The sequence below is a fragment of the Mus caroli genome, unplaced genomic scaffold (assembly GCF_978045245.1).
Source record: "Mus caroli unplaced genomic scaffold, Mus_caroli_1 scaffold_10, whole genome shotgun sequence".
NCBI lineage: Eukaryota > Metazoa > Chordata > Mammalia > Rodentia > Muridae > Mus > Mus caroli.
Genome location: NW_028227265.1, coordinates 117,474,474 through 117,501,410, shown reverse-complemented (window position 1 = coordinate 117,501,410; position 26,937 = coordinate 117,474,474). Strand labels below are relative to the sequence as shown.

The following is a 26,937-nucleotide window of genomic DNA, read 5'->3' as shown; positions in this document are numbered from 1 at the left end:
TGAGGAGGGAAGGGGTAGCTGGTTCTTGCTGAAAACTTGCCAGCCAGAATCCATTTTCCTGGGACTTCATGGGGGAGGGAACCAGAGGAAAGTTTGGATCTGTGCAGCTCTGATCTAATGGCAGCTGGCAGCAAGCAGAGCCTTCAAGAGATGCTGTAGCCTCAGACCGTCACTAGAGCCCTTGGTGGTCACAAGGACTCAGCTGGACCCACCCAGGGAGGGAGATTGGCTGTACTTGGTGGCCAAGGGTCTTGTCTATACCTGGAGAGACAAATCGCCCAGAACAGACTACAGATCTGCCCCCATGGGATCAAGGCTGAGTTTAGATGGCAAGGCCTTGAGTGTCCATACCATGCAGCCCTGGGCTTGGTTTTCTCAAGGCAGTGAGCCGTGGGCTCCTTTCTGTCAGCTGTGGCCAGGCGCAGCCTATCCACAGCCTAGAGCTGATCTAGGGCCATAAAGAGTTCTTATCCTCACTGTCTGGCCCCTGAAGAAGGCCAGAAGCTCCACTCCAAGGAGCCAGCTCTAGGAGGTCCACACTCACAGCCTCTGAAGAAGTGACAGATGGGTGCTTGGTGACTTTATGTGGGACAAGACTCTGTGACCTCTCTCTGAAATTTTACACTTCAATACATAGGGTACTTGGCTCATGACAGTTCCACATGTGAACTGCCTTCCATGTATGTTGTGGTACTCAGCTCATGACAGTTCCATGTGTGAATGGCCTTCCATGTGTGTTCTGCCTTCACAGTGATTGTATCCACACATTCTCCCTGGCTCTGCTCAGTGTAGTGTTTTTCACACTGCACACAACACTCAGTGCCCCACTGTAATGCACACACTGTGCTTGGCTCAACCCCAGGCTAGATAAAAGCTCCTTCAGTTGTGGGTCACGACTCTCATATAGTAACTGAATGAGGAGTCACTAAACATTTGCCAACAGTAAAGGTTTTTAAATGAGAAAGTACCAAAAATTATTTCTCAGACCAAATGTGAAATGGATCCAAGGTATTCCTGGTAGCACACACCTGTGTTGGTCACCTGTGTTGCATCCTGGGACCTCACTGCAGCCTGGGTTCTGAATACACAACACACACACACACACACACACACACACACACACACTTGTTCTGCCATGACATCACCCTGACATCCATGCTGCCTGCAGCAGCTCAGGTCATGTTCAAGACGACCGTATGCTGTGAGGATTTTTGCTGCATGTTTGCGCTCTTCTGCTTCTGTGTAAACATATGTTTAATTATGGGAAATAAAGGCAGCGATTTTCTAGCGATGTTCCTCAACCTGCGATTCTCATCAAGTCAGTTTATCCTTGGGCTGGATTGTGTTGGGCAAACAGAAAGACATTAATCTATCAGTATGCAAATTTGCTTTCATCTTCAATAAATGGCTAAATTACATGTATACCAAGGAACTGTCCTAATTGAGGTTTCTTACGGCATACTTTCAGTGACTGTTTGACTTGTGTGCCTCTTTTATACACCTGCATATCTGGGGTTGCACAGAAGTTTCTTGGGTGAAAAGGCACCATGTGAACAGTGAAAGGCAAAGTGTGAACAGCCCGGGTTAGAGCAAAGGCTCTGAGCATGTCAAGGCTGTGCGTTTGTCTCTCTGTGTGTGCGTATGCATGTGTGTATGCACACGCATACACATGTGCAAGTGCACATTATTAGGTAGCAGTCTCCTTGTCACATTGGGAGGAAAGGCATGTGGGTGCAGGTGATGAATCAGGCTGTGAGACCATTGGACAAATAGCCCTCCACAACAGATGTTTAGAAAGAGGCATACAGTGGTTTAAAAATGAACAGATTTTAGGCTCTCTTAACTCATCGATAAAATCAGTGGCAATAGAGGATGGCTGGGCAATGGTGGCCTTTAAGAGAGGATGTATGCAGCCAAACCCCAGCTCCCTAGGATGCCATGTGGGCTAGAGAAAGCCTGTGAGAAGGTTTGAAGGCTCTTGCACAATGAGCTGGACCAGCTGGGAAGAGCTGCCCGAGACTGCCAAGTCCATCTGATCCAGATGAGGTGCAAGCGCTGAGGGCTCCGAGGATTGTGTTGTGTCTTTGCAAAGATGTGGTGGGTGGCCTGCTGTCTCTGCCAGAGGGAGGCAGCATCTCACTTCTGTCAGGCATGGCTTTGTATGGTTTCTTGATGCCGGTCATTTCCCATTAACATCCTTTTGATTCTCTGATAAAAATCACTCTGTTAATTTCAACAATTTGTTTTTCTTTCATTGCAGTACATTTTAAAATTAGACAAGTAGAAAAATTAATAATAAAAATCACCCAAGGGCTGGGGGCATGGCTAAGAGGTGCAGTGCTGGCAAGCGTCTGTGAGGTCCTAGGCTCTATCCCAGCATGAGAGGGAGAATATCACTGAGGATTCTCTCTGCCGCTGGTCTTTTTCTCTCTCAACATGATTATTTTTTCACGTTTCAAAAAGAATCGTTTAAACTTATCTTTGCTTTTGCATGAGAAAAATAAGAAAAGCCCCAAACTCATTCTAGTCCACAAGCAGATATTCCGTTTGGATAAGCCTTGGCTAGGACTTTTTAAACTGTCGGCTTCTCTTTGCCTGAAGTTCTAGAGACACACAGACAAGTGCTACTGAGAGGAGAGGGGCAAACTGCCTCTGCCTGTGTGCCCACGCTGTCCCTGGTTGGGAGTGACATCCATGCTTTCCCTTGGTCTGGAGAGGCTGAGTGTCTTTCTCCACCTCTGTTTCCCCTTTACCTTTATTTTTTGAGAAAGCATCTCCCTGTGTAACCCATGCTGGCCTCAAATTCTCACTCCCCTGCCTCCTGAGTTCTAGGATTGAGGGAGTGTCACCATGCTTGGTCTGCACCACCATCCTGTCACTGGTGTGTGGTGTGCTTATTGAGGGCACACATACTGTGTGAAAGCTTGCCTTTATCCTCACCCTGTGAGTAACTTTACTTACGCTGCACTGGAAGGTCACAGGCTCCTCAGATGGCCGATCTTATCATTTGGAGCAGGATTGAATGCCACCATAGCAGGCCACCTGTCTGACCTTCTGGGACTTGTAGCCAGTACCTGTGGACATAACAGGCTGTGTGTGGTAACAGTGGACTGTCTGGCCTTGGTTGGATATGTTCTGTCACTTCATGGGCCCTCCAGGGTAAAAGGACAAAGCCATTCGTGGTCCATAACTGCCATCTAAACATTTGTCCTCCCACACACAGGTAAAGGTAGTCTCCACTTCTCACTACGAACATTATTCTTCGCACCAGACAGAGACCATTATAGAAAACCACAGCTGGCATTCACAAGACTGAGGCGTGAAGGACTGTTCTACCTCCCTGGCTAACCCCTTCTTCACAGGAGTTCTGTCTGTGGATCATCAAGGCTACACATGTGGGGCCTCTCTCGGCCTGTCCCCCACTGGTGCATGTGGACCCAACAGGGACCTACTTATTCCAGAAAGGATGTAGAGCAGGGGTCCCCAAGGCACTTGGTGGGAGACAGTTATCTGGAAGGTCCGAGGGGATGATGGGTTCATGCTGACAGCCCTAGACAACAGCACATCTGGTAAACCTAAGGTAGCCAGCTCCAGTGCTATGCACCACTGGCCACAGCTGACAGAACACGGCTGGCTCCTTTGTATGTTCCAACCCTGCCTCTAGCTCCCACTTCCCTCTTCCATGACTGAGAGTCTCAGTCATGGAAAGTGAGCGTGCATGTGCTAAGTCAAACACCCCTTCAGGGAGCTCAAGGTTCCTACAGCTGCTCACAGCAGCTTTCAGTAAACACAGCGACAGAGCAGGTGGGAAGAGCAGGTGCCAGCCAGAAGATGGCAGCACCCTCAGAGGGCACAGCTTCTCCTCTTGGCACTCCCAGCTCTATCTCCCCAGAGAATCTTTGCCCCAGCTTGTTTGACAGCTAAAGTGATAGAGAGGAAGCAAATGGAAGGTGGTGAGTTCACAGCAAACAACGTGTGCAGAAGCAGCATCGCCCTGAGCAGCTCTATCACCTTCTTTATTGAGGGGAGCAGCATCATTTGGACACGTTCCTCCTGGAAGTCCATGCTCTGCTGAAGGCACCAGAAGATGGCGTGTGTGTGTGTGTGTGTGTGTGTGTGTGTGTGTACATCACAGGGACAATTGTAGTAAGAGCAAAGGAATGAGCTGGAAAAACTAGTAGAGATGTTAGCATCTGGACAGTTTTAGGGAAGGAGAAACTGTACATGGGCATAGGTGGCAGCAATGAACTGTGCTGGTGCCAATGGCCCCATTCCCTACCATAGCGCGCTGACAAACAGGAGTAGAGAGAGCTTCCAGGCTCATGCCACCCCACACATGGCTCCCCCTAGAGCCTCAACTCTGTGTGTCTGAAATGTCTAGGAAGGTGATCTGGCAGCGGAGTCTAGATATCTCCCTCTTCCTATGGTGCTCTAACTGGACCCCTAGAGAGTCAGGTCCCAGGGCTTGCAGTCAGGCAGCAGGGAGGTGTAGTTTTTTGTTTTTGTTTGTTCTTTTTTTTTTTTTTTTTTTTCAGTGAGTATCTCTTCTGTGGTCCAGGAACGGGACCTCAGAGGCCATGTAGATAATATGGAGACTCACGTGATCTTTGAGCAGGGAGACGGAAGGAGCCCAGGTCATCTGCTGTGTTTCTTCACTCAGCCTCTTGGTGTCTTGGCAGGGGGTTTCATGCCGTTTTCTTGTCCTCTTTTAAAAACCTGATGGGAACACGTGCTCTGAATACTTCTGCATAAGGACCCCCAGCCCGTGGTTCTCAGGGTTTGTAACTCCCACGCGAGTAGATTTTCAGAGTGTGGGAGGAGCTTCCTTTTCCTGTGATCCAGCTGAGATCGAGCTAGAGCGCCCCCTGCTGTTTTGATTCAGTCTCTACATGGTTAATACTGTTTCTGTGATGTGTTTGGCACCATCTTGCTATCAAGACCTTGCTTGAGCCTGAATAACTCTGGCACGCTGACACGCTCGTGTTTTGAATCCCCTGTCCCCAGCTTGTGGTGCTGCTGTGGATCTTAGGAGAAACCTAGCAGATGGAAGGCTGACATTTGAAAGTTGTGGATGCTGGCCGTCTGCTCTCTGCCTCTGTCCATTGTTTTGTGAGATTCCCTCCGCCATGCTCCCACCTCTGTGACTGGCTGCAATCTCCCTGAGACCGTGAGCCAAAATACAGCTTCTTATTCAAGCAGTTTCTATCCAGTGTCTTGGACATAGCGACATAAAAGGAGCTAACACACATTTCCCATATTTTTTGTGGGGTTGAATTTTTTTAAAAAATATGCATTTAAATTTTTTTGCCTGCGTGTATGTGTACCATGGGTATGCAGCTCAATGGAGGCCAGAAGAGGGCATCAGGTCCCCTGCAACTGTAGTCACAGATGGTTGAGAGCCTTCGTGTGGGTGCTGGGAACCTCTACACAATCAAGTGTGCTTAACCACTGAGAAATTGCCACAGGTTTTTTTTAAGTGGGAATTTCATGGCTTTAAAATGTCCTTTGTTTACCTCATGTTGCTATGCACCTGTGCTTTGTAATGTGCCAAGCCTGAGAAGGCTGTAGTGCCTCACAGAGAAGCACATGTGCTTGGTTCTGTCCCGAGTTACTGAGTTTTGGCAGCGAGCTTAAAGCTAACGAATGCCAACATCTGATGCTGTCTTGCTCTTGGCTTATCAGACTCATGGGAACCTCTGCGTGGTCCAGTGATGTTCTGAGCTTTTGCTGCCCCAGGAAAAGAGTGAGGAGAGCCAGGTCTTGTTCAGAATCCTCAGCATTTTCTGTACTACAGACATCTCTACCGTCTTCCCCAATCCTTCTGAAGCATTCAGGGTTGCAGCATTAGGAAGGTTGGGAGCCACTGCCTTGGAGTCTTCTCTCATTTGACTGGCATGAGCTAATATTGTAGTCAGTGTCCTAGAAACCTTAATTCAGTTGTGGCTAAAATGATAATTCTGTGACAAAGGTCACTGAAACAAAGGAAGCCACGGCTCTGAAGGACAGGTGTGGGTGCCAGCACCCTCACAGGAGGTAGTTCTGGGGTGACAGAGCCCTTGCTGAAGGAAGCAAGTCAGTCATTATATTCCAGGTGCTATAAAAATTATAATTCCAAACTATCACCCCCATATCTTATCCTGGCACTGCGTTTCTCCACCTGCATTTGGCAAGAGTCTTTGATGTCATTTGGGTGTGCTGTGTCCACTAGAGGCTCAAGGCTAGAAGTTAGACTCTTGTGTAAAATGCAGAGCAGGTGAGAGAGTTGAGAAGTGGGTCGTACAGGGAGAGGGCTAGGTTGTGGGCAGGGCTAATGTCCATCCACGGGAAGGCAGTAGTCCGTCCTTGCAGGCCTGGGGTGGCTGGAACAGTGAAGTTGTTGTGGAGAAAGGTCAGGTCACAAGTTGGTCTCTTCTGGCCCACTGCTTGCTGGTTTAGCATGCCAGCTATCCATTGGAAGCCATCTTTGTCTTGATGTAGCATGAAAGCCTCAGCTAAGCTTGGACTGACTGTTCAGTCTCTTTAACTGTGAGTCAAAATAAACTGTTTTTCCTTGTAGAGTGCCACAGCTCATGTGTTTTGAATAAAAAAATGGACCCAAACTAGCTTGATGGAATAGCTCCAAGATGTAGATGTGTGAACAGCCAGGGCTCATTTCAGAAACTCATTTCTCCTTGGTTTTGTGGTTGGAAACAGTTCGTTTAAATGTAAGATCAGGGCTGTCAGCAGAGGTAGGCTTCTCTGATGGACTTTGTAGTGGTTAGCTCTTGTGAGCCACCTTTGTGCTTCCCCCTTCTGCCTCAGTTCTCCCCACAGGGGTGTGACCGACATTCTGTCCTCCTTTATCTTTAGAGACCTGCCTGCAATATGCCCGTGTCTCGTCCAGATTTGTTTCTTAGAAACGTGCAGTTGGGGATGGAGAGATGGCTTAGCAGTTAAGAGCATGGCTGTTCTTCCAAAGGTCTGGGGTTCAGTTTTCAGCAGCCACATCAACGTGGTCCTCTTCATCTGCTTCTTGGCCTTCCTCTCCTGCGGCTTTTCTTGTCTTCTCTGCATTGGACAGTTCTGTTTGCCGGGCTCCTGTAGCACTGTGCCCGGCTCACCTGCCAGACCACTGCAGTCTGCTGATGGGGATCCTGCTTGAATGGCTGTGTATCTCCTCTGTTGCTCTGGGGGAGTGGGGGGGGACCCTTCCAAGAGCCCCATGTGCAGGTTGTATGGGAGGACACAGTGGGCTCCCAGTCGTATAGTTTGTGCCTGTTCATTGCTGCCCACAGCGCACCCTCTCCTGCTTCCTCCTTGGTGCTGTCTGAGCTGCTCTCCCTTTGTCTACTTCAAGCCTTGCGTCTGTCACCTACCTGCAGACTGGGCCAAGTTCTCTCCTAGCCGGCCCTAGTGCTGCTGCTTGCCCAATTTCAAAGTGTCCCAGTGCTTCTGGATACTTTTATCTATTATGGTGTGTGTGTGTGTGTGTGTGTGTGTGTGTGTGTGTAGCCCAGGCTAGCCTCAAACCCACTATGACCTTGAATTGTTTATATTTCTGCTTTCATCTTCTAAGTGCTGGTATATTGGCATGTACCACCATTTCTGGTTTTATATGATTCTGGGAACTGAATCCTTGACTTTGTGTGTGTGTTTAACAAGCATTCTACCAATTCTCTCTCTCTCTCTCTCTCTCTCTCTCTCTCTCTCTCTCTCTCTCTCTCTCACACACACACTTCTTATTCATATTTTCTCTTTTTTATGTCTGTGTCTGTCTGTCTCTGTCTCTGTGTCTGTCTTTGTGTCTCTGTCTGTCTGTCTGTCTGTCTGTCTGTCTGTCTCTCACACACACACACACACACATGCACACTGCTCCAGACAATCTCTTTCTGCTGTCATGTTAGATTGGTGGGATTTGACCCTTGGAAAGTCTAGTATAGATGATAATATTTTCAGTGAGTTTGCAAATGTTGGGTTCATTACTGGTGGAAAGGAACCATTGAAGCGCTCAGCTTGAAGGGCTGATGGGAGTAATGGAGATGAGCCTTTCCAGGCATGACAGTGAAGTGCAGTTATGAAGATGTGAGGAGGAGGAGGAGCAAAAGGAAGCCGGAGGAAAGGTCTTACGTGCGACTCAAGAGGCTCAACCCAAGCTTCAAGGTGTCCTCAGCGAGGGACAAAGGTCTCACTCAGGCTGGGTACAAATGAGGCCCGAGGGAGGACAGTGAAAGCCATCGCCCAGGCACTGCTCCTAGGGTGGGGAACCCCACACATCTACACCAGTGGCTGTGCTGGCAGAGGTGCTGTCCTAGTGGAGCCGAGGTAGGGGTTCTTCCTGCTCCTGTTCAGTGGTTAGCAGGCAAACGTGCCTTTCTACGAAGCGCCTGATCTGAATACGAGTCCTTTGTCTTATGCCTCAGTGACTGAAGGTAACTTGGGCACACACAGAGGTCCTGGTCTCCTGGGGTTTGAGGTGATGGATGCTCTCTCAGTCCTGGTCTCCTGGGGTCTGAGGTAATGGATGCTCTCTCAGTCCTGGTCTCCTGGGGTCTGAGGTAATGTTCTCACCTTGGAGAGGAGGAAGTGGCTGAGTGGCTTCTCCTCCATGTGGCACTGGAGATCCTGCTGTTCCTTTGTGGACCCATGTGCACAAGCTGATGTGTGTCGTGGTGAGTGGGTGGCAAGGACAGGGGCATGTCATTTTCTGTCTGGCTGTTACTTTTTAAAATGATAGCCACTTTCTCAGTGGTAAATGGTGCCTCATTCTGGTTTTATTTGGAGTTTCCATAGCAACGGTAGCATTGTCATCTTTGCATGTACACCACCTTTTCTCCATTTTTTAATTTAATTTTTTTTTTGGTAGAGTTGGGGATAGAACCCTAGACTTCTGTGTGTTATGTTGATGAGCACCCTCTTTTGTTAATAATGAAAATTTCACTTATTTGGTGAGGATTGTGTGTGTAAGTGTGTGTGTGTGTATGTATATGTGTGTAAGTGTGTATGTATATGTGTATTCATGTATGTGTGTGTAAGTGTGCAAACGTTTCACTTATTTGGTGTGTGTGTGTATGTATATGCGTGTAAGTGTGTGTGTGTGTGTAAACTCTCACTCACCTCTTTATTTCCTCTCTCCTCACCCTGGTGGTTTGAATGAGAAATTCTTCCCCATAGACTAAGGAATTTGAACTCACCTGGTCCTCAGTTGGTGGCACTATCTGGGGACACTCTGCTAGAGGAAGTTTCTCTCAGGTACTGGCTTTGGGAGAGCAAGGCCTTGCTCGACTTCAAGTCTGCTTTCTCTGTGTCTTGCACCCTGACTTCTGAGACCATGAACCAAAATAGATCCCTCCTTCCATAACGGGCCTTGGCTGAGGTGTTTTGTCACAGCAGCAGAAGTTAACTACGCACCGCATCCCCACTGCGCTAAACGAGGAAGAGGGAGGACCCTGGGCAGCAGCAAAGCAAGGCTCACTGGCTCCCCCCTCCCCCTCCCCTGTGCTGTGACATCCCTCTGTGGGACCCAGGCCTTATCTCAGAAGTACTCAGCACCATGCGACCTCTTCACCCTGTGGACATGGGCACTAACCTATCCCCAGATCTAGGCTCTATCCAGGGGCAACTGTAAAGGAAGGAGAACATGGAACAGTTCCCAGTGCTACTGTGAGTGTAAAAAGGAGAGGCTATTCAAGATGGGAAGAAACTAAATGAAATTAGTGTGCTGACTGGCTTTATGTGAACCTGACACAAGCTAGAGCCACCTGAGAAGAGGACATGTCATGAGGAAATGCCTGCCCCCCCTCCCCAATTGGCTTTGGGGGTATTTTCTTGATTGACAGTTTTATGTAGCAGGGTTCACTGTGGTGGTGTTGTGGTGGAGTGAGAAAGCCAGGAGGAGCAATCCAGTAAGCAGTGTTCGTCCACAGCCTCTTTACCAGCTCCTGCTTCCAGGTTCCTGCCTTGTTTTAGCTCCTGTTCTGACTTCCCTCAGTGGTGGACTGTGATGTGGACGTGTAAGCTGAATAAACCCTTTCCTCTCTAAGTTGCTTTGGTTGTGGTGTTTCATCACAGCAGTAGCAACCTGACTCCAACAGCAAACGGAAATGTAGTCAGTGTCAGCGGTGTGAAGACAAAGTCGGGCATCTGTCCGACTCCGGAGATTATTGCAGTGGCTGCAGTAGTGCAAGATGTGTGTGTGGCAAGGAGTGTGATATCCCACTAGCCTGGCGTGAGCTTCAGGGATCATCTTGCGGCTTATGGAGCCTCTGTGGGCTGCAGGTCTGGGGCCTCCATCGGCTGCTAGCACCTGACCTCTGTGGGGTGGTGGTGTTCAGCTGTCCATGCAAATAGAGTTGATATTTGGGGGTCCTTCTTACCCTCTAATTTCCTGCCAGTAGCTGGTGCTCAGAGGGTGATGGGGTGAACAGGAGCCTCAGACAATAGCTGGGTATACTGAGGCCAGTGCACTGCCAGGTCACCACGGAGAAGGAAAGAGACACATGTCATATCTAGTGGAAAGGGACATAAAGACCCAGGCTCTCTTTCTGCTATCACAGCAGCTTGGGGGAACCATTTAGCCTGGCAAACTGTAGCACCATTGTCTATTACAGTTTGCCACTAAGGTGACAGGTGACAAGAGAGACGGACAAGCTCTCTGGCCCACAGCCTGGTAAGATCTGAGCCATGAGTGATTCCTTCTCAGGAATGGTGCCATCTATACACGTAGTTAGCAAACTGACAAAATGAACAGGAGAGGCTGGTAGAATGTGGGTGGTTTAAACGGGAGACAGGAGGCTCACAGAGCCTCTCATTTCAGCATGCCCACCTTGAGCCCATTATCTTGTTAATTTTTCACAGTTAATGTGGCTTTGTTGCTTTGTCTGTGCATATTGTTGGTTCCTGTGAATGTGCTGAGTGTGTAGTCATCATCTGCAGGACTGTAGTCACCTACTATAGTAGAGACACCTCCTCTATGGGTTCCATGTAGTGTCCTAGGAAGATGAGAGGTCTTGCTGGGTTGCCTGGAATCTGGAAAGAGATGTCTTCATTCAAGGATGCTGGACTTCCTGTTTAATGAACTACTCTGGTGGGGGTGGGGTGGGTAGGAGGATACAGTAGCTCCCACCCTGTCCTATGAGGTAGGTAGGAGGATACAGTAGTTTCCACTCTGTTCTGTGGGGTGGGAAGGAGGGTACAGTAGCTCCCACCATGTCTTGTGCAGTCTCTTTTGTGCTTTCTCACTCCTCCTTGAGCTGCATGTATGCATAGTCATCTTGTTATAGTGTGCAGCTTCTGCCATCACATGGCTACTGTACTCACCTAAGCCTTCTCAGGCAGCTGCACACTTTCTAATGCAAGTGCCATACCTCAGTCCTCCCACTGACTCCTCCCACTGTGTCCTAGCCTGTGGTGATATCGGCTGTGAGTAGAGACTGAGATTTTTGTCAGTCCCCGATTCCACTAAAACATCAGCAGAGGGTTCACTTTTCCCACAGAAGCATTGAGGTCAAAAGAAGACATCCTCCAAAGAGGTCAGTATAAGACTGACCAGACTCCTCCCCTGACTCCAGGGCCGTGTTGGAGCTATGTAGATATTGCATTGTTTTTAAGCACCAACCCCCTACCACCTCACCAGCATCATCTTCTTCTCCCACTGTCAGCTTCTCTGCCATTTCCTTCAAGATGGGCATGGTGGTGTTTTCTGGTAATTTCAGGATATGTCAGGAGGGTCATGAGTTCAAGGCCAACCTGGACACTTAAGTAAAAAATGATGGATGGCTGTAGATACAGTCCAGTGGTTAGAACACTTGCTTAGCATGTGTAAGGGCCTTGGTTCAATCCCCAACACTGCAAAACTGGACACAACAAACCAAGTAGACAAAGCCACCATGAAAAACTTCTCGTTAGAAACTGTCTCCATTCCTCACTTTGCCTCTCCCTTCACTCCGCCCCCTCACTCTCCTGAAACAAACATCAATGGTGGAGCGTTTCCTCAGCAGTGGGCAGGGAGAAAAGTGTCACTGAGCACACTTAAACTTTGCTGCTTGGATTGCTCCATGTGTTCCAGAGTATTCTGACAAATTCCCCTTGCTTTGCGTGTTTATGGGAGTATCTTTCGGCCTCATGGATGATCACAGCCAGTCAGCCAGCAAACAAACATCATTTGATTAAAGCTCTTCAGTTGTAGACTGACTCTATCATCTTCTGGAATCTTCCATGGAGAGAGGTGGGATGGGAGGAGCTAACCGAACTCTGGATTTTCTTTTCTTTTCTTTTTTTTTTCTTTAATTTCTTTCTTTCTTTTTTTTTTTTTTTTTTTTTTTTTTGTCTCAGGAGTTTTCAGGGTCTTTATCTATAAAATTCTGCCAGTACTGAGCCGTGGGTCAGTGAGAGGATTTTCTTCTATCATTTCTTGGGTGATATTCTGTTGTTTTCCTCATCTTCCTGATCTGCTTGGAAGACTCTCTTGCTCCCTCAGCTCCGGCAGCCTCTGGAGGGCAGCTCCTTAGAAGTCAGGAGTCCTGAGTCCTCCCCATTAGCTCCTCCTCCTCAGGTTCTGAGTGACAGATAGTATGGGAAGGGGACATGGTATCCAAGTAACTTACAGGCTGACTTTGTGGCTGATGCCTGGAGACTGTGGCATCTGTCACTGGATACCTTTTCTTGTGTAACTCGATTCCAGATTCTGTCCTAGAAATGGAGTTTAGGTGGTGTGAAAAATTACACACTGGGAAGGGTTGGGATCGGCCCTTGAGTCACAGGCATGATTTCCTAATGGATTCTTGAATCTTGTGCTTGAGGGGTATTCTCCTTGGCCTTCTCCTGATGATGGGCATCCCCCACCTCTCTCTGTTTCTATCTCTATGTCTGTTTCATAATGGATGCCCTGTCCTGTCTGTCTGTCTGTCTGTCTGTCTGATGATGGGTGTCCTGACTGTCTGTCCACATAGCTGTAAGAGGCTGCTCCAGTCTCTCACTGTTTCACTAAGCACACACTTGCAGGATTCTTGCTGTGCACTGACTCACTACGCACAGTGTGGTCTCTCCTGGCTTTGCTGAATGAGACACCCTGCCACCCTGAAAGCCAGGGGCCACACTATTGGGTGGCTGGCCTATCCTTACTTGAGGACTGCAGTATCTCAGACCCTAGATTCTCCCAGACAAATGACTGATTCTTTGAGAAGAGTCAAAGGTTTCTCTAGAACACTGAGCATAGCCCTTGGGGTTAACTGAAGACTAAGGAAACCTGGTGACTATTTTGGACAAGGCCTGTATGGGTGGACAGGCCTAGGTGGAGGATGGTCTGTGGCTCCCTCTGCCCTCTGTTAAGTAATTTTTCTAGAGTGAGCTCCTGACCCACCAGGTTAGAGGGCCTTCTTCTGTCTGAGCACTCTTTGCTTATCTGACGTCAGGTCTCTTGTGGCTCTGTGGTTGCTTCCTGGTACTCTCTGTAGAGCAAGCTCTGACTACGAGCACAGTCCTTCATGCCTACAGCCCCCCTTTTTCATGAGCTGGGGCTCCTCATCTTCTAACTCTATGCAAAATCCTCTTGTGTGCCCGCTACAGTGATCTTTAATGGCCTTGTTTATTTGCCAAGAAAACCTGTGTGTTCCACATTGTGTCATGTTTATTTGTGAATGGTGAAATGTCCACTTTTACTAACCTCCAGCTTCCATGTGCTCTGGGGTATCCTGCTACACATAGGTCCACATTCCTGCCTATAACAGATGGCCAATGGTAGGCAGGGTGGATGCACCATTGGGGGAATGGATGAGGCTGCTCAGGTCCATACACTGGCTGTGGCTACGGCGGATGTGAAGTGAGCCTACAGAGCATCTTTGCTTGGTGTAGGGCTTGCATTTGCATTTGGTATTTAGAGCTTTAAGAAGAGAATGCTTCTAATAACCTAAGAAGGTGTCTACAAACCAGGGTAGATCCTGGTCTTACAGAAGCTGCCGCACTCTGAGCAATGTGTTGTAGATATGTATCTGTGGCATGTAAAATGAGACAACAACATAGAGAAAGCCCCTCTGGACAGAGTCCCCCAAGGGAACAGTGACTCTGTGCTCTAAGTTTTTGCTTCAGTGCAGTTTGCCTATTGTGAATATCTTTCATCCCTGCAGGGCTGTTCCATTCTTCAGGAACAAACACTGCTCCCTAGAATCTCTGAGAAAGTCACACTCATGTGTGGATGCATACATATACATGCATAAATACAGGCCATGTACAGAGTGAGTCACAGTCAAACACACATATAGACATGTTCATGTATGTACAAATACATATACCATGTACAGAGAGAGTCACACTCACATGCATAGACACATGCATATATATATACATGCATATGTATATATATACACATATATGCATAAATACATGCCATTTACAGAGTGGCCTGTATTGTTTCTATCATGTGGTGTGCACACACACATGCATCATGTACAGCCATTCATAGCAGTCTTTGCTCTTTTCCCACCATTTATGGACATGCTCCTATGTATATACACCAGGCTCCGTTCTTCACAGTGATCACCTAGTTCTTCATACTGTGCAGAGGAAGATTTAGAGCATGCAGGCTCTTTTCTGTTTATGGAAAGCTGTGAGACAGGATGAAGTATTGGTTCCATGTCTCAGCAAGCCAGCAGTACAGTGCAGAGCCTCTTATGGATGAAGATGTGGTCATGATGTAGCAATTCAACTCCTACATTTGCCTTCATCTGGGAACTATCCCCGAAGGCTACAGGACTGAGTGGCTCTTTACTCTCTGTAGGAACAGTTCTGTTTTCTATGTGTGGCTCCTACCAGGCACAGTGCCACTCAGGTAGTTTGTGTAGACAACACAGAAGACTCCAAAAATGCCAAGGCATACCAGAGCGTGGTTGGCTGGTTTTATGCCAACTTGATACAAACTAGAGTCATTAGAAAAGAAGGAGCCTCCGTTGAGGAAATACCTCCAAGAGATCCAGCTGTAAGGCATTTTCTCAATTAGTGGTTAGTGGGAGAGAGCCCACTATTGTGGGTGATGCCATCCTTGGGCTGGTAGTCCTGGGTTCTGTAAGAAAGCAAGCTGACCAAACCAGAGGAAGCAAGTCAGTAAGTCACATCCCTCCATGGCCTCTGCATCAGCTCCTGCCTCCAGGTTCCTGCTCTGCTTGAGTCCAGTCCTGACTTCCTTTGGTGATGAACAGCAATGTGGAAGTATAAGCTGAATAAACCCTTTCCTCCCCAACTTGCTTCTTGGCCATTGCATCAACAGAAACCCTAACTAAGACACAGGGCCTAACCAATCCCCCACCCCCCTCCTCCTTCAGCCCAGCATCACACACTGAGGCATTTTTCTCGCTGGGACTCATTTCCAGAATGTTCTTTGTGTCTGCCATGATTACACATCCAGTGCTGATGAGCTTCCAGCTGTTACTCTCCCCTGGTTGCCCACTAGTGCCCCTAAGGTCAGTATCTGATGCTTCCCACTCTGTGCAGGAGCCTGGCACTTTGGGGTGACCTTAAGGATTTTGTCACCATAGGCTGTTCCTTGGGAAGTTCTCATGGCTGACTTGATACAACAGCACTGCAGACTGTGCAGCTTAAAGCTCAAGTTTTAGAGAGTCACATGGCAGGTCTCTCAAGATGCCTTGTGTGGTGGTCACTGCTTGGGATTAGACGTTTAACCCTGGTGGGTGTGAGTGAGGCCACCATTTATGCAAATGGTGGTCCTGAGTAGCTTCCTGCCTGCCATTCTCCTTTTTTGTCCGTTTCTCTTCTTGTGTTGGGGGTGGCTGTTAGCATCTTGGACTGTTTCTTGGCCTTCTCAGCTTGAGGGCCGTGATCATGTTTTATAGGTTCCGCTCACTGCTCTGTAGGTAACTACTGGACATCTGTTTGAAGAGGCAGTGCATTCCTCTGGTCACATCTTCTCGCCCAGGACAGAGTCCTGTTCTAGATCAGAGTTTGGCAGCTGTCTCTTAAGCCAAGAAGGCCAGAAAACAGCCCAGGAGGAGAGTGAAACCGTGCTAACAGCTGTTTGGAGCACAAGAGGAGACATGGACAAAGTGGAGGAGAAATGGCAGATGGGAAGTTACCCAGGACCAGCACTTGCATAGACTGCAGGCCTTACCCATACTCACCATATGTTTAAAGTGCTCACTATAGTATGCCTCAGTAAATTGGCATAGCTACCTTAATTACTTGATATGCCAGGTACCGGTGAATCCTTATAAACACAGCCCACGGTGACATGATCCTTCAGGTCACCCTGAAGTGCCAGGCTCCTTCACAGAGTGGGAAGAGGGGTTGGCTGTGTCTGTGGTCTACATGCATGGCCAACCCCTCCACATGAGCAGGATAACCTGCTACCCTGAGTGGGATGCTCTCTGGTCTTGATCCTTCAAGACCTTGTTCTCTGAAGGCCAGTATTCAGTTATCCACCTTTGAGGTCAGCGACGAGGAAGATGGCATCCTGAACTTCACACTGTGGGGAACTTCCTCTGAAGGTCCTGTAATTGTGTCTATGAAGTAAATGAGAAATAGACAGATGAGCAGGGGAAAGACGGTCTTAATGACATTCGGATGCCCGTTAAAAGTTTCACCAAAGCCTAGAGTAGGAAAAGAACAACAGGTGTCCGGGGCTCTTGCTTCCTGATGAGCCACAGAAAGAAATGGGTACATGTGTGTGTACACGTGCATATACATGCATGTGTGTATGCATATCATACAGGTATGTGCTTGAGTGTGTCGTGAACATGGTTAATGTAGACAAAGCTGCTTGGACTGTCAAGGTTATCTCAAGCAGACCTGGGAAGAGATGACAAACTTGATGTGGCATCTCCTCCCTCCCAGTTACTGCTCTCAACTTGATGAGCTCAGCACTAATCTCTCCTCAGAAATCTCCGTTTGGATGGCAGATAGGGAGATGAGCAGACACAGGAACTGCAACTCCTCTGCTTCAGGGGGTTGGAGTAAGAGGCAGAAAGAAAATGCTGAGGCTGCTTCAACGTCCCTGCACACAGGGGGTGTTGTGGTACAACCCTGATCTTGTGTAGGACCCCATCTTGGGAGCAAGGGCTTCCTTGTCCTGTGGCTTGATGCTGCTCTATGTGGGAGAGGGAGTGGACTGTCAGCGGGGGATCTGCCTTCCTTAGCTGTGGTAGCAAGCATTGTAATGGTCTGAAACTGTGGTACAGGTGAAATTCACACCACCACCAGAGGGGGGCTCTGTGCTGAGCTTGATATTGGTGATCCTCTGCAGTCAGGGGCTGACTTCATTTCCACCGTGAACAGTGAATGTGTGTCAGTGTCAGGGCGTCCTGGCAGGAGGGCTGTGCACAATGCACCACTCAGTAATTTCTCTCATAGAACCTGCTGGAAACAATGGCTGACTCCAGAGTAAGGCTCCCTCACTGACTGGGAACACGTGGCTTGTTGCCATCTAGTGACAGGAAGCTGGAATGGCACTGACTGTAGGTTGTACATAGGATACAGCCCATGTCTCTCGCCACAGCAGGATCAGAAGTCAGGACAGCTCCCTCTCGGCCTGCTCAGAACCTGTGCTTCAGAAGTCTATAAGGCAGCTTGCTATCTTTTAAAGGAAGGAACATGCAAACACGTTTGAGGGCAAGTAGGAAAATGTTGAGTGCATTTGAAAATAAATTCAGAGCCACACCTTGGAATTACGATGAAGATCAGCAATGCTACAGAAACACGTGAGACCCAGCAGGCCAGGGCTAGGCACTCTGCCTCCTCAGCCAGTGTGGGGACCACAGACTGGACCTTGAAGAATGACAGCAGGGAAGAACAAGTACAGTGGGTTTCATACCATCTCCTTAGAATCAAGCAGCCATAGGAAAAGAGGAAGAGGGAACATCAAAGAAGGCTGGGAGAAGATCCTCAGCTGATCCTGGACACCTTTCAAGGCCCCTTTTCTGGAAAGAGCCTTCCTCATGAGTTGAAGCTGTGGGTGAGCACCATGTGGTGAGGCAGGTGTGGGGAGCCACAGAGCAGAGGTACTGTGCTGGATCCCAGGGAGTAAGGGCAAGGAAAGGTCTGCGGATGGGACCAAGTGTGACCACCCCCCCCCCCCAGTCTTCCCCATATCACACAGAAGTAGCTGTCTACAGGTGGGGGCCAGGCCAGGAGCAGGCCTGCTACCTCTGAGGTCTTCTAATTAAGCATTTGGTGGAGACGTTGTCTGGCACATGTGAGGGCCTGTGTTTGATCCCCAGTGTTGTATGAAGGGACAAGGAACAATATTCATACTTGGACAAACTATGGATACAGAACCCAAAGGTGCACAGGGCTAATGCAGGGGACGATGGGAGATATGAAAGTCAGGCTGCATGCACAACGTACTGGGGCTTAAGGCAAGTGCCAGGGTAGGTGGCATGTGATATGTTTTAATTAAAGTTTGTGAGAGCCTATCTGGGGAGGGTAGGCCTCTTTGCTTGAAATGGGTATGCTTTCTTGCCTCTTTCCTGGGTACCATGTAGCTAGTGGCACATTAGGGGGAGAGGGTCTAGTCTTCTATTGGGAACAGATGCAGACCCCAGCTCACTGGCTTAGAGATGCCTATCTGAGGAAGAATATTCCAGCTTGCTCCTTGCCTTTGACAACAACATTAAAAAAAATTGGTTGTCACAGAGTAGTGTCCTTTTAAATCCTGGCATCTGAAAACATCCAACTTAAAAAAAATCATCCAGGCACTGGTGTTATACACCTTTAATCCCAGCACTTGGGAGGCAGAGGCAGGTGGATCTCTGTGAGTTTGAGGTCAACCTGGTCTACAGAGCAAGTTCCAGGACATACAGGGCTACAGAGAGAAACCCTGTCTTTAAAAAAACAAAACAAAACCAAACCCAGTCAAATCAACCAACCACCTAACCCAACAAATAATAAATGAAATTCCAGGGCAGGCTGGGTGTGGATCTCCCTGGACTGAACTGTCTGTCGGTGAAGAAAAAGGAAGCAGGGCTATCTGTGGGAAGGTCTAGCCTGGGCATCAGAACATGTGTGCACCACCACTTTCTGTTCCCTGGGGCTGCAGATGCTTGTGAGTGAGACTTCTGGGAACTGTATGGGGATTCCTCCCCAGGAGTCCACCGGGCATCAGAGACTTGAAACAGGCCAGGCCACCAGAGCTGCTGTCCAGACTGTGATATCCAGCTGCTAGAATTTGAATAACTGAAACCATGGCTCAGATTTGGTCTTCATCCACCCACCTGTATAAAAAAGCTAGTGACTGTGAGTCCTGGATTTTATTTACCGTTTTCTTTGCTTCTTGGATTATCAATGGGAGTGACATGTTCGCCTTTATTTTAATTTGAGATGGAATCTTATAAAGCCATGCTTGGCCTTAAATTGGCTGTGCAGCCAAATATGATTCTGAACTTCAGATCTCCTTGTGTGCACCTTCTGAGTGCTGGGACTGCAGGCGTGCACCGCCATGCTCTCCATATGCCGTACTGGGAAATCAAACCCAGGGCTTTGCTGGACAGGGCTCTACCGTCTGAGCTCCACTCCAGCCACACTCTGCCTTCTGTTCATCCAAACTAGACAGACCTTGTCATCTTTTTGAGTGAGCCAGACTGAGCATTCTGACCTGTGGATTGAAGAGGGGGCGTTTTGGACTTGGGACACCTGTGTTTTTTCCAGGCCAGATGCAGGCGAGACATTCATTTTCAGGGAGGATTTCTCTATGCGCATGCCTGTTTTGAGGTCTCTTTGGAAGCATTGCTGATCCCCCTCAACCACCTTGTCTAGGATGTCTCTGGGAAGGGACACTTTTTATGGTGGTTTTGTTTTGGGATTTCTGGAACATTCTCCCTAGATCATATCCTATCCTCCCTGGAGCTTGGGCTTTCTTCCCATTTCTTTCTTGTGCCCAGGCGATTTTAACTCAAATGATTCTTTATTCATTTTCTATTTTAATGTGTCCTTGAATTATAGTCGTAAATTCATTTGGTTCATGCTTGTGTTAATTTTTCATCTCTGTGATAAATACTTAGGAGAAACAACTGGAAAAGTATTTACATAACTTTAGCTTTTCATTATGTGTCTGTGTGTGGGTCTGTACCCATGAGTGCAGAGCCTGTGGAGGCCAGAAGGTCCCCCTGGAGGTACAGGTTGTTGTGAGCTGCCTAATGTGTAAGTGCTGAAGACAAAACTTGGGTCCTCTGCGAAGGCAGAGCATGTTCCTAGCCACCGAGCTGTCTCTCCAGCCCTCTTAAAAAGTATTTGCTTTGGCTCATGGTTTAAGTTCAGAGTTGGTCAATCAACTGCTTTGGGTCCAAGGATGCAAACCTTCGTGGCATAGGGAGTGTGGAGCAGGGGAGGCCACTCACCTTGTGAAACCTGGGAAGACAGTAAGGAAGGAGCTGGGCCAAGAATGTGCCTCCCACAACCATCTCCTCTAACGAGTTCATCTCCTCTAACAAGTTCCTACCACCTTCTGCTTCTTAACATTTCCAAGAATGCCACCAAATTATGACCCAGTTGTGATGGTTTGTATATGCTTGGCCCAGGAGAGTGCTCACTATTAGAAGTTGTGGCCCTGTTGGAGTAGGTATGTCACTGTGGGCTCGGGCTATAAGACCCTCATCCTAGCTGCCTAGCAGTCAGTCTTCCACTAGCTGCTTTCAGATGAAGATGTAGAACTCTCAGCTCCTCCTGCACCACACCTGCCTGGGCACTGGCATGCTCCTGCCTTGATGATAATGGACTGAACCTCTGAACCTGTAAGCCAGTCCCAATTAAATGCTGTCCTTATAAGAGTTGCCTTGGTTATGAAGTCTATTCACAGCAGTAAAACCCTAACTAAGAAACCAGTCATGACCTTAGCCCATTGATTTACTCAGAGGCCCAGGGTTAAGTCTTTCATGAGCAACTGGATTCCATGCCTTTGACCCATGAGCCTTTAGGCACATTACCCATCAGAACCATGGCAATGATTATACACACCTGTTTAAGCTTATAAAACGTCTATTAGCATCATCTGGGATGTGGCATATTTGAAGGCCACACTGAGACTGAGTTTGTCCCATGAAGCCCAGATCTGTGGATATAATGGGCCTGCTGAGTCACATCTCATGAAGCTGACCTGCTGGGTCATGCCTGAAACAGTGCTTCTCGAGCTTCTGAGCAGGTAGAATCCCTACCTTTAAATCCCACAGTCTTTAGCTTTTGTGGATTAAAATCTGGTGGATCCCTTACCAGTAAAATCATTGTGAAAGACCAGATTTTAAACACAATCTTTTAGGAGAGAATAAAGTCGAACTGGATTGTAAGCAGATCTGTCTTGTCTTGAAACAAGGCCACGCACCTCTCTTCTCTTAGTGTTTGGTCCGATGGGAGAGTTTTGCTGCCAATGTGCTGTTGGAATACTAAGCTGTTTGACTGACATGTTAGAGCTGGCACATTCTGAGGTTGTGAAGAAGCCAGGCAAGGTGAAGCACAGAGATGGCCTGGCATAGAGATCTCAGCGACTCAGCGGGTGAATGGTTAGAACGAAGCAAGCCAGACTAGACTTGGGAGGGAGCATGGCAGGTCCTGTGCTGCTGATGGAGCTGTTCTGGTCAAACTGCTCAGTCTCTGGGGTAGGTAGTGCTAGATGCTAGGGGCCCAGGAGCAGTCTGAAACTATCCATTATGGGCCCAAGCAAGGACCTACAGGCTAGATGCTACCTCTTGGGTAAGGGTCCAGAAACAGGCTTTTTGGTACAGGTGAGTATTGTCTACTTCCAGGGGCTCAGTCAGCTGCGCTTCCTTCCCTACAAAACTACCCAGCATACCCCGGTTCTGTGGAAGCTGCTGCTTGTGGGAAACCGAGGGGAAGGCAGAAAAGACTTGGTCCTCATCTAAGGAGGTCACTAGCACCTTCTTCCCATGACTTGAAGCCTGAAAAGGTGCCGGTGGGGAAATGCCCAGTGTGGCTTCAGTCTGTATCTGGTGGGTGGTGAAGCCAGGGTCCTGCCTTGGGGCTGCTGTGTTCCCGATAGAAACCACTCCTTTCCTCCTTCAATGCTCGTCCCTATGTTTGACCTCTGGCATGAGCCTGGCATGGCTACATCTAAAATGAAACTAGAAGATGTGGTTTCCTCAGGGACAGGCACGCAGGAGAGAAGCCCAGGTGTTACCTGCTGCAAAGCTGTTGTTCCACGGACAGAAAAATGGAAGCTGCTTTCTACAGGTATGAGGTAACCGGAAACGGAAGCTGAGAGGGGGGAAAGCTGCTTTCCACAGGTACCAGCTAACAGGAAATGGAAGCTCAGAGAGGGAACATTGCTTTCCACAGGTACGGGGTAACTGGAAATGGAAGCTCAGTGAGGGAAAGCTGATTTCCCCAGGTACCAGCTAACCGGACACGGAAGCTGAGAGAGGGAAAGCTGCTTTCCACAGGTACGAGGTAACCGGAAACAGAAGCTCAGAGAGGGAAAGCTGCTTTCCACAAGTACCAGGTAACCGGAAACGGAAGCTCAGAGAGGGAAAGCTGCTTCTCACAGGTACCAGCAAGGTGGAGGCAGAAATTAATCCAGACCCATTTTCTGATTTTCACCATTAAAAAAATCCGAGGACTAGGGAGCCTCCCTCCAGGCCTGACCTGACCCCATTTGATTCTGAGCAGATGTGGGAGATTGGCTTCCTAATCTTCATTTAGTTTGGCTGAGAGAGCACCTCATTTGGTCCCTCTGAACCTCTGTTCCTCCCCTATAAGTGTGGACAGTTGCAGCAGCATCCAGTCACGTGGGCTGGAACAAGCTTACTCCCTGATGGTCCCTGGATTGACAACTGCTTATTTCAACTGTGGCATCAAGGTAGCTGTGTCCAATGCTGAGGTTCATGGATGGTGACTTTGGCTCTGCCTGAGCCAACCTCAAGGCTATGAGGAGTTGCTGTGTGGCTCTTTCAGCCTGAATACTTCCTGTCCACACAGGAAATGTGGGTGGCAGTAGTGACTTCCATTCATTTAAGCTGGTTCTGGGTATATGTGAACATCTGCCATCCCTCACCTGGGCGTTCATTACAGTCAGCTACGGAGCAGGGTGACTAATCTTGTATTTACAGTATAGAAGAAGGCTCTAAGACTGTAGTTTTCCTGATGCCTAGGGTCTGAGCAAGTGTGCTAACCACAACCAGCCCTCAGACTCATGACCAAGGCCAAAGCCAAGGCCTCCAGCCTCTTTTTGTTTTGATAAAGTTGGACTTCTTGTCTCAGCAACATTTGGCAGTCAAAATGTAAAAGCTAATAACTTCTTCATATGCACATTTAAAATCCATTTACTACAACTCTTGTGTTTCTCTTCAGATGTCTCTGATAATTTGGAAAGCATTTCATATCTGTGGTAACGACATGCATATACCCCCCCACACACAAACTATACACCTTTCTCCACTCTGCACAAGTGTATTTTCTCGTTCCTTTATTAAGAGACCCAAGTACAAAAAGACAAACACATTTCTCTTCAGAGTAGATGAACTGAAAATGTGTAAATGTGCACAGATCCTGTGAGGAGCTCAGGCTCTGACCTCAGGACCCTGTGTAGTTGCTAGTTAGCCTTTCCCCAAGATGCCAACCACTCTAGGGAGAGGGACATAAACTATGGTTGTTAAATTCTACTGCAGAGGCCGATCTAAACCAGACATCCAAAATTATTTGATTTTCATAGTCAGAGTCTAAGAGAGAAGAGACGTGGGGAAATGCCCTGGCTTGGACCATCAAAGATCAGATCCTGAGGGGAACTGGGGTAAAATTGATGTAGACCCACAAGGATTAGTGACTCCAGCAATCAACAATGATCAGATACTGTCAGGAGATGGGTCAACACTTAATCATCGTGGTCTCTTGTAGTCTTGAGAGGCAGGTCTCAGAGCTACAAAGCTAGCTCCTTTCTCCTAGGGACATGGCCTCATGGAAACCATGCCTCTGCCTGGGGAGGAGAGCTGGTCTGGACTTAGAGAGTTCTGGGACCCCAGAGGCTGTAGAAGAACATCATGGTCCATAGACCTGAAGGATTGCAAAACTCTGAGAAGTATAGGTATGCTGCCAAAGAGGGTGGCAGCAGCAAGAGCAAAGCAGGCTGGGATTTCTGTGCTGTGGTCCAGCCTCAGCCGGAGAGAGGGTCCTGAGGAAGGAGTGAATGGGAGCGGCAGAGAAATGACGCACAGTCCATGATGGATGCACGCTCACAGCTTTGTGGTCTGCTTGAGATGGCTCTCTCTTGCATACCAAAGACTAGTCTTCTGTTTGCATAAGCTATTTCCTTAGAAATTGCACATTAATTTAATAATTTACCCCAGGTTCCCTTTTGATCATTCCATGAATCAGCATTTTATGACTGTAGCCCCTTGACTCTTAGAAACTGAAATACAGAGCACATTTGTGGCAGATGAACCAGACAGCAAGTACTTTTTTTTTTTTTTTTTTTAACATAGCAAGTCCTATGTGGTTCACTGAGCACAGTGATGTTCTTCTACAGCCTCTGGGGTCCCAGAGGCTTTTGGTTACGAAGTCTAAACAGATTATTTTTATGTGAGAAAGTTAGCTTTAAGTAATCTATCCTATCTATCTATGTGCAATTTAGTGGGCTCTTGTTTATGCCAATGCAAGCACCTTTGAAGCTCTTTTTGTAATTCTTAGCTACCTCAATATATCCTTTTAGTCTTTGGGTTTTTCTTTTTTATCTCAGCAACTCTAGGGCTTATTACTGAAAAGTATTAAGTGATCTCAGAAAGTAGGAATGCCATTAAGCCATCATCTTTTTCCTTGATTCCAGACTTTTGTCTGTCCCCAACCTCTATTGGGATTACACGTTTAACTACTTCCTCTAGGGAGTAGAACATCTGGATCAAGTTTAGTTGTTGACGGCTTCCATGGAGGAGACCACCATCTCACCACTACCATTATATAACCATCTGAGCCTTGATTTCTAACTATCCCTTTCTCTTTCATGATCCAGGTTTTTTCCTCTATTGACCAAATCACCTTCCTCAATATCTTTCTGACTAAGTTGACTCATTAGTGCAGCTGCCTTTTTTTCTCTCAGGTCCATGAAGTCCCTCATACAATTCATATTGCATCCTTATACTTTGCATAGTTGAAAAATCCTGTAAAGAACAGTTCTTATACTGATTTATGTATTCTTGAACTTCTGTTGAACTTGTGTTTTCAGAGTTCTTCCCCACAGCCTTCAGGGGTGCCCCGAAGGTCACAGTGTCACCATATTTCTGAGGATCGGGAGACACATTCCAACTTCCTGGAATCATGCTGTTTCTGATTATCAAGGAATTATTAACCTTGGCAGGAAGGACATTCCCAGAAGGAGGAACATGAAGTAAAACGAGTACATTATGTAAACAAGCCTTACACCTACAACAGCACTCAAGACCCATGTCCTGCTGGCTCTGCTCCAGGGTTGGGAACCACGTCACACCATCCCTTCTGAGGCTGTGCCAGGCCAGCATTCCTGTGAAGAAGTTATGACTGGCATCATAAGACCAGGGGCCACTGAAGACTAACTTCAGACTGAAGGGACTCCTGGGAGAAGCCTGTGGTTCCAGTGCTGCCACAGGTCAGGCAGCCTCCCCTGGGCAGCAGGATTTTGCTCACCTTGCTCATGCAGGAGGCTGGAGGACATTCTCTCCACCTCCTGCCCAGCTGTGGCTATGGCATCTGTGCTATGGATGGAGGTCATGCAAATGACTCATGTGACTTTTCCTAGGGGAGACTTTCCATTTACACCACACAGAAAGGGAAACCGCAGAGCAAAGAAAAGACTCCATCCACGTGCTTATTAGGGTCACACACAGGAATGTGGGGTGTTGGGCATCTGCATTGCCTAAAAGTCTACTTCTGCATGAGAGATGACATATTACTGGGGTTTCCTTAGCAATCTGAAGGCAGCTCTTCTACTAAAGTCTCTCCATTCTTCCAGCAATTGTTTATTGAATATGATGTTGGGTAGGGGCCTCAGTGAGTCTCACAAGTTTTGTAGACCACGTCCATGTTTCATAGTGTTTAGAACCTCTTGAACCTCTCTCTGCTCTCTTCTGGAGGAAGTAGCTATGATTCTTCCCCCATCCTCGCGCCTCTTTGCCCCTCCTATGCAATGCTCCTTTGGAACTGCAGGTATTGTCACCTCTCCTGGATGCCTGGCCTCTACAGCAGCAGCCACTTACATCTTTGATTGACTGTGAGTCTCTTGGACTGGAAATGTGGCTTGGTGGTTAGGAATGCTCCCTGCTCCTCCTCAGGTGACTCACAGCTGCCTGCGACTACAATTGCAGAGAGATGGCATGTCTTTTTGACTCCACAGGCACATGAACTCATAACACACACACACACACACACTACATACACTACATACACATACACACATATACACTACACACAGTACATATACTATACATACATACACATACTATATATACTAGATATACTACACACATACACACATAGTACACGTACACATATATACACTACACATATACACATACTACACATACTATATATACACACTACACACACTCACCACACATGCTCAGTATACACAGATACACACAATTAAACAATACTATACACATATACATATTACATACACTACACACAATACATACACTACACATACTACACACACACACACACACACACACACACACACACATTTTTCTAGGCTTATAGTATCAAACATGGGTTCCCTCCTGGAATGGGCTTTAAAAACAATTGGAAAGTAGTTGGTCACACCATTGCTATGCACAGCAGGAGGCATGCCTTGCCTGGCATGCAGCTACTAGGATCATTGGCAACAGTTCCCTCCCTTCCACCAGTGTAGTGCTTTCTGTCAGCATGAACACGAGTCAAAGGCTGGGAGCTTTTCAGCTCAGCCCAGCCCCATTTCTCATCATGCAACTAAAGCATGCATGGTGTCTTCAACAATATAGGCATACTATGTCATACTTCATTGAGTTGATAGCA

General features: G+C 47.7%; 1 long non-coding RNA gene across 1 annotated transcript; it reads right to left on the bottom strand.

Moving 5' to 3' along the window:
* Positions 1 to 1,972: 1,972 nt before the first annotated feature.
* Positions 1,973 to 4,800, bottom strand: LOC147002537 (uncharacterized). Its single transcript, XR_015048746.1, has 3 exons — positions 4,601 to 4,800; positions 2,962 to 3,074; positions 1,973 to 2,208 (listed from the first exon to the last, which is right to left on the bottom strand). It is a non-coding gene; the product is annotated as an uncharacterized LOC147002537 (long non-coding RNA).
* Positions 4,801 to 26,937: the final 22,137 nt, after the last annotated feature.